Source organism: Arachis ipaensis, chromosome B03 (assembly GCF_000816755.2).
Source record: "Arachis ipaensis cultivar K30076 chromosome B03, Araip1.1, whole genome shotgun sequence".
Taxonomy (NCBI): domain Eukaryota; kingdom Viridiplantae; phylum Streptophyta; class Magnoliopsida; order Fabales; family Fabaceae; genus Arachis; species Arachis ipaensis.
The window spans coordinates 10756477-10764681 of record NC_029787.2 but is presented as its reverse complement, the minus strand read 5'-3'; the positions used below and the strand labels follow the sequence as shown (position 1 = coordinate 10764681).

The 8205-nt window shown below is 30.0% G+C and overlaps 1 long non-coding RNA gene across 1 annotated transcript; it reads left to right on the top strand.

Moving 5' to 3' along the window:
* On the top strand, nt 1286-2665 carry LOC107629575. Its single transcript, XR_001617993.2, has 3 exons — nt 1286-1781; nt 2287-2318; nt 2455-2665. It is a non-coding gene; the product is annotated as an uncharacterized LOC107629575 (long non-coding RNA).

Genomic DNA, 8205 nt, shown 5'->3' with positions numbered 1-8205 from the left:
TGTAAAAGAAAAGAAAAGAATAGAATATAATATACAGTAACAGAAGGAAAAAAGTATGTACATACTACGTAGTATAAAAATATAAGCAGCAGCGTACATATTTTGAAGAGGAATTTTGAGAAAAAAAAATTTGAAGGTAAAGATTTTATTTTAATCGTAATTAAAGAGTGATATATATTCATATTTTGGTTGTTAAATAATAACAATAACAATAATAATAATAATAGGGTAAAAAGAATCAATAGAAATAGAAAAGAAGAGGGGAAGGAAGAAAAAAGAGATAGGAGTACATTAATTTTAATAGAAAATATTTTATTTTAATTATAATGGTTAATGAAAAAATATTATATGAGTATGTGATAAGGAAAAATTTCATTAATTTTTTAAAAAAATATTTTAATTTAATTACAATAAAAAAGCGACATATAATATATTTTAGTTGTAAAATTAGTAATAAATAATAGATATCTATATTGGCTATCATGCGCCTTATCTATACTTCAAATACTTGGGTTCCAAATATATTCAACTAAGTATGAAGATCAACAGAGACTAGTAGTTGCTAAAAAATGAATTAGTTTTGAATCAAGAGATCTCTTATCAGTGTTATTTGTATACTTATGAGTAGCTAACCTAAGGTTGTCTTGATTTTTAATTGGAACAATTGAGTTAGACATGATGTTTGAAATGGAGCTAAGTATACAGTGACATCAGCATGACATCATAATGGAACTCTTAATAGTTAATACTTAATACATCCTATAAATGGAACTAGAGGGATTTGTCTATCTACCTATAGAGTTACTCGGTCAATCTATATTCTACACTATAGTAATCTATTAATCTATTTCTATCTATCTATCTATCTTTAATATATAATAGGAGAGTAGTAGTGGGTTGGTTGCTCGACAAGTGGCACTTCATTTATTCGACAAGTGTTAAGCTTTATTGCATGACAAGTGGCAACCTAAATAGTACAGTAGAATCTTTAATATATAATTAATAGGAGAGTAGTAGTGGGTTGATTGCTCGACAAGTGGCACTTCATTTATTCGACAAGTGTTAAGCTTTATTGCATGACAAGTGGCAACCTAAATAGTACAGTAGAATCTTTAATATATAATTAATAGGAGAGTAGTAGTGGGTTGGTTGCTCGACAAGTGGCACTTCATTTATTCGACAAGTGTTAAGCTTTATTGCATGGCAAGTGGCAACCTAAATAGTACAGTAGAATCGTTGAAATAAAATGAAATGAACATGAATAAGAGAAATAAATTTTGAATAACTTTTGGTTCTTTCATTCTTTATGGCATGCCGTTCACACACTGGGTTGTCCACCAGTTTTTATCCGGTGAATGAGGCGGGAAATAAATTTGAATTGAGAAATCAAATTTTAAAAATTAATTTATTTCTCTCCCCTAATCCCTTTCTCCTTTACCCTGATGATCACTGAGTTCTCTACCTTTTTTTTTTCAATCTCTCTTCTCTTACACCAAGGTCTCCTCTCACATTCCCATTGAAGCAGAGAAGAAGAGAACATGACAGTGAAGAGGAAAAGCACGAGGAAGAAGAGGGAGGCGATGGCGGCCGTAGTGAGAGGTGGCAACCTTGCCACTGAATCAAATGAAAGAGAGTGAAAGCAAACAGATCGGTGACAGAGGAAGAGGAAGGAGGCGACGGCGGTGATAGAGGCCACCGCCGCTATTGGATACGTCGCCAGAGAAGAAATTCGTTGGACTGAGGGGAGAGAAAAAAATGGAAGAAGAAGAGTAGAGGCTCAGGTTCGTCATGGTCTACAAAATTTTTACATGATATATTAAATGCTAAAATGTACGAATAAAACTGATGTAAATAAAACTGTTGTATCTGCAGAACCCAAAACTTCACTTTTTTTGTTGTATACTTTTTTCTCATTTGGAGTTTATTACTGTTGTCTTTCCTGCAGTCGTGTATTATACTATGGGCTGATGTAAATTGATAAAATAGGACGGATTCTATAGTTTATAGAAAAGCCGAAGGGATCTGATATGACAAAATTGGTATGTTAATGGTATCTAAAGCCTCAAACTTCTAACATGTTGCCTTGGTAATGCTTGCTTTACAACTGCTGTAAGTTGACACCACTGTCCTAGGGTTATCTACGGAAGAAGCAAAGAAACATCCTTAGATTGCATCAATGGGAGGATTAATAATAAAGTCCAAAAATAAAAGATTATCATAATTTATTTTTATTTTCAGTAACTAATTGTAGGTTTAATTTTTTTTTTACCATTCAAATGATCGTAGGTAAAATCAGCTAAGAAGTGAATTTTTTTAAGGTAAGAGTGTTTGGATTGTGTTAAAATAATTTCAAGTTACTATCATCATGTTTATCAGTACAAGAATTTAAATTTTTGTTGTTTTCTATTTGTTTTATTAATCTGATTTATGATGTGTTGTTTTCCGTTAGTGTAGGTTCCTCCTCTAAATGATGGAAACTCAGCTTACTTTGTTCAGTCAAATGCAGTTGAAAATGAATCATATCAAAACTCACCAAAGAACTCTAGCAGACAGAGGTATTCTATCATTTCATTTTTGGGTTTTGATTAAATTTTGTTATACTTTTTGCTATCCTCTTCAATATTCTTGATTTTTCTATTTATTTGAGTTTGATGCCTGTAATCAGCAGCCCTTTTTCTATTGTTAGGAATTCTTTCACTTGGCACGTCAATACTCTCATCACTAACACTACACATCAGTAAAAAGGATTTGGGTTTTGAAAATTCTATAAGAGATCATTTAGGAGCAATGAAGATAATCAAGTAATGCAAAAAAAATTTTTGTAAGAGACAATTTTTTCAAGGTTTTGTATTTCTGTTGTACAACTAATTTGAAATTAGTGTAGCTGAACAGTTTTTCATCTTTTAAATTTGTTCTTCATTTGGTCAAAATTTGTTCTCCTGCATAATATTGCAATGATCAGGTATTGATTTATAATATTGCAATGAAGCAATAGCCTTGCATCTTGCCTTTTTAGCTATCACTTATCTTTTGAATTAACTTTGACATCTTGGCCTATGTTGTAGATTTACCTTGGAGTGGATGAAAGTTATAGTTTTATTCCAAAGTAGTCAGAATTGAGGTTTGCTTTTAGCTTTTAAATCCAGTCTATGTACATTAGATCTATTTGTAATTTGAGTTGAATTTTATGTGTGTCTCAATTGTATTCATAGGTCATAAATATACTTTCATGAGGCGACGACAGTGATGGAGGCCACCACCGCTGTTAGATCCGCAGAGCTGCGTCCACCACAATGGGTGAGTTGGCAACAATTTCCTATCCTTGCCACATATGGAAGGATCAACAAAAGAGGGGAGCCACAAAGACAAGCTCCCAAAAGTACTGTACCTGATAGAGGTATTATTCTATCATATATTTTTGGGTTTTGATTAAATTTTGTTATACTTTTTATGTGTTCTGGATTTGCACCCACCATCTTATTGTTTGGAATTCTTTCATTTGGGACATCAATTCTCTAATCATTAACGCTTCACATATACCAATATAAATCTATAAGAGATGTTTCGAGCTTTTAATTTATCAGCTGGAATTGATTTGAGTAAAAATAATTTGGTTTTGAAAATTCTATAAGAGATAATTTTGGAGCAATAAAGATCATCAAGTAATGAAAAAAAATATCCGGTCCCACTTTAATGACTCTATATTTCCGGTCTTTGAAGAACATGATAACATCAAGCATAATACAACTTTCCCAACTTTGATTAGATACAAATGTCCGCATATCCTTTATTTGGGTTGAAATACCAATATGATTGCCTAATTTGCTTTAAGCCTTTAATGCCTCTTTAGGTTCTATCTCAAAGATACATTTCCACCCTTCAATTGGCTATGGTAGTCATGCCCCGTTTTACTTTTTCGCACAGGTTTGGTGGACTGTAAAGTGAATTTTATGAAATCTGCAAAAGAGTTTTAGTTTTGGTATTAATAGATATATTCTTTTGATCTTTTTTCATAGGGTTGGGCATGATGTAGAAACTAAAGATATTATCAATGGAGCTATGAAATTGCTATGGTAGACTATGGGCTGCAAATATCACATATATATATATATATACCTAGGTACACAACTAAGCAATGGAGCTATCAGATCGCTATGGTGAACTTTGAAGTGTAGGAATATTGGCAGCAGAAAAGGCACAAAAGAGGAATGGTTTTGAGATGACATTTTCAGGTATTGTTAAAAATTACCTATCTTTACTAAACTGTTTTGTGACTTATTATTAAAAAGAGTGGGGGCAGGGAAATAGAAGGGGAAGAGATGTGAATACTGCAATTGTATAGTGAGTCATGATTGTTCACTTAGTCATGAAGAATATAAGTATATTTGAATCATAAATTTTCTATTTTTTATTGGCAGATTAAAGATGGAAACACTACTATAGCAGGAAGGAGGGTTCTTAAGTGATCATGCTTTAGACTTTAACCCAAACTTCTACTGGATATCAATTGGAGCCAAGCTTGGTATCACAACAATTTTTTATTTTGGATTTGTCTTAGCTCACCTTATTTAAATCGTAAGTAACATACAAGTTATTATAGAAAAAGAAAAATGAAACAATCATTTTAATTTGCTCAATTCACTAATTTGATGAAAATATATTCACTAATTTTGTGAGTGTGTGTGCTGATTTTTTTCTCTTTAAAATCTACTACATTTTTATAGTTATTGATTCTATCTGAATGTTGTTTGGCTAATTCTTTTTTTCACATTGTTCAAATTCTCCCCTTTTACTACTGCTACACTAACTAGAGAACTTAGCTCATGGGTCCATTTATAAAAGTTGTTGTGTTGAACAAGCTTCCATCTTAATTTTTTAAAATTTAAACACGATTTCCAATGTGTTTTATCATTTTAAATAATTGTTGTCTGGACCTGAAGTTGATGAGAGACGCCTCTATGATTTGTTCCACCAGGATTGACAAGTGGTTTGGGTTTGTTTTGCCCCCGCCCTTTTGTTTGATTGTGTTTATTTTTCTTTTTCCAAGTTTGTTTGTAAACTTTGTATGAATAAATGGAGTGTCATTTGTGCAATATGAGTTCTGCAAATGTAATGTTGACTGTGATACTGTGATTTATTTATATATAGATATTTCTTTCTTGGTAAAGTACCTTGCTTATGTTAGGATCATAACAATATTTTAATTGTCCTTAGTTGGTGGCATTATGAAATTATTTCCAAGCTTCACTCTTTGTCTTTCATTTTTGAAATTGGAATATGCTAATGAACTTTAGCTTTAACTTTGTGTCGATACTATTGCTACACATTTTCTTTTATTTGTTATTCCAACAAACCAATTTGGTGAAAGGTCTGAAATCACATCCTACGTTCTCTGTGATGTTGATTTGTGTGGTGGAATTCTCAAGAATATATTTGTTTTTAAACTTTCTTCTTTGCATGTTACATGCTTGATTAAATGCCTATAAACTCTTTGAATTTTGCTTCATTTGTTCTAACTTTAGACTACAAGATTAAGAAGTTAGTTAATGAATGCAGGGGTAGTTAATAAGAATTAACTAATATATGAGACTTAGGACTTAAGAGCATTATCTTATGATTTTACATTACTAAAACAGAGTTAGAAATGTGTAGCCACATTGCCTTCGTTACTTATATTCTATTGGATCTGACTAGAGATGAAATGGTAGTTTATTTTGGCATTGTAGTTAGATTCTATTAATAAAATTGTAGCGAGAATTTTATGCTCTAAATTGAAAACTGCTATGTCATAATCATTTATGAATTGGGACTGATGCTTTATTTTTTATAAACTGTTATTGTCCTGATCATTCTACCTTGCTCACTCATTAGTTATTTAACCCATCAATTTAGTTTAGGTTATTTACCTACAAGAATACACTATTTTTTTTACTCTCACTATATTTTTATTTGACATGAAATTGTGGTTTTTAACTTGCATGATGTATTAGTAGATGATATAAATTGACTTAAATGTATTGTGTAAGAACCATGCCCCTTTTTTTTTCTTTTATTGCATCAATGCACATTTTCTGAGCAAACAATTTCAAATATATAACAATGGTTAGTGGTTCTCATAGTAGTAGTTTTCTATCCATGGATATAACAATGATAATGTAAGTTTTTGTTTGCTTTTCAAGTCGTATTTGTGACTCTAGTTCTTTTATGCAATAGTTTGGCTATATTAAAATTTCTCATAATTTTAAGTTGCATTGATTCTTGATTAATGGGCTCTATTGAGAGTAAATAATAATTAATTCTTTTTTTCATTTGACAGTACTATCAATTATGAATGTGAACTGTCATTGTTTGGGGAAAAAAATTTTGGCCAGGCAGTTACAATGTAACAAACAGTATCCTTTAAATCAGGTTTAAAAAAGAAAAAAAAAAGAATTAGATGGTAGTTAAGAAAATGCTTAGTTTGATGAAAAGAATTGTTCATGACATAATTTAAGATGACTTCTTTAGTGATTTAAATGAGGTGTTACTTTATTTAGTTTCAATATATGTATTGTATGTTAGAATTCCTTAACATGCTTTGCGAAATAAAAGGATATCTATTTAGTATTTTAAGGAATTTAAATTCTTATAAATTTTAAACTGCATATGTAAATTAAGTAGTTTTGATGATTTTGAAGTTCGATTCTGGAATATTATTAAGGTGTTGAGTTTCGCATATTAACATAATTTAGTGCAGTGGTTGAAGGTGGCAAATTGATCAAAAATGAATGGTACAGAGTCAGTGTCTCTAAGGGAAACAGAGCTGTAAGTGGAGGTTGAAAGAATGATTGCTAAGGCAAATATGGAGAAACTTAGAGTTGATTTGCTCTCTATTGAGTATGAGACTAGGGTTATTGCTTTCATTTACTTCAAAAATGAATTAGTTATATTTTAATGAAATATTTTTTCTATCTGATTTACAAAGCTAGAGAGAATCATATTTTTTAGCCTATGGTTAAAATTGTTCTCATTATCAGGATCAGCAAGTGTTTTTATTGTAAGTAAAAGTATATAGTAAAAACCCTGTTGGCAGATCAGGAATTTTTTTTCTGTAACACCAATAATTTAAACATGTATGTGAATAGTTCGATAACCATGACAAATTCAAGATTTAATTAAACAAATTATGACATTATGGCTAAAAAGAAAAAAAAAGATAAGGTATTGTATTGCTTGCTATACTCTCAAAACAAAAATCTATTTTTGTTTTATGTATGTTGTTATTAACACAATAAGATTCGAACAATGCTCCTTATTTGTTCAATTGTCTGACATTTTCTGAACTTTTTTTCTTTGGAAGATTGTTTGGGACAAATGTCTTGGTATTTAATAGTTCGTACCTTCTTGGGTTGCAATTAATAACAAAGAAATTAGAGTTGCCTGTGAATATTGTATTTCCTAAAAAATTGTTGCCTGGTGTTGTTCCTAAAGAGGATATGGTGTGACATTCTTATCCCTTGAGCTATCCTGTTAAACATTCTTATTCCTTAACTGTTTCAAGATTTGTTTTGGGAAGTATCATAAATTAGTACTTTTGTTTGCATTGGATTTATTTTGAATAGAGATATAAAATCGTTAGAATAATGAAACAACTTTGTATCATTTTTTTGGTTTGATTTTTTTTTCTTTTAAAGAGTAGCTCATGAATGATTTTGTATCAAATAGATACTTTTCTGTTGAGATTTTACTTTTGAAAAATAACAAGATTTTTATTTTAACTTTTAAGTATAAATTAAATTGGAATTTAGTTCTCTAGAAATAATTTTTTTCTTTCCGTGTTAGTATTTGTATTTGTATTTATTTAACGTATAATGCTCTAATTGTTATGTAGAGAAGTAAGTAACTTTATGCAAATATGCAACAACTCATATGGAGGATACTATTTACTTATTTAAAGTGACATAAAATGAAAGTTAGAAATAACACTAATTCATCGGATGTAAAAGTACTTATAGGTAGAGGATATTAGTATAAATGTGATTTTATAAAATTATAATTAATTATGATGTCATATAATTTATGTTGGGATATTTTTTATTAGACATTAAAAAATGAATACTTTTAACTAATGTTAGTTAAAATTACGTTGAAGTGTAATTTATTAATAGGATATAAATTATATAATATTTATATTACTTTTTTAATTTAGTTTTTACAATAATAGTA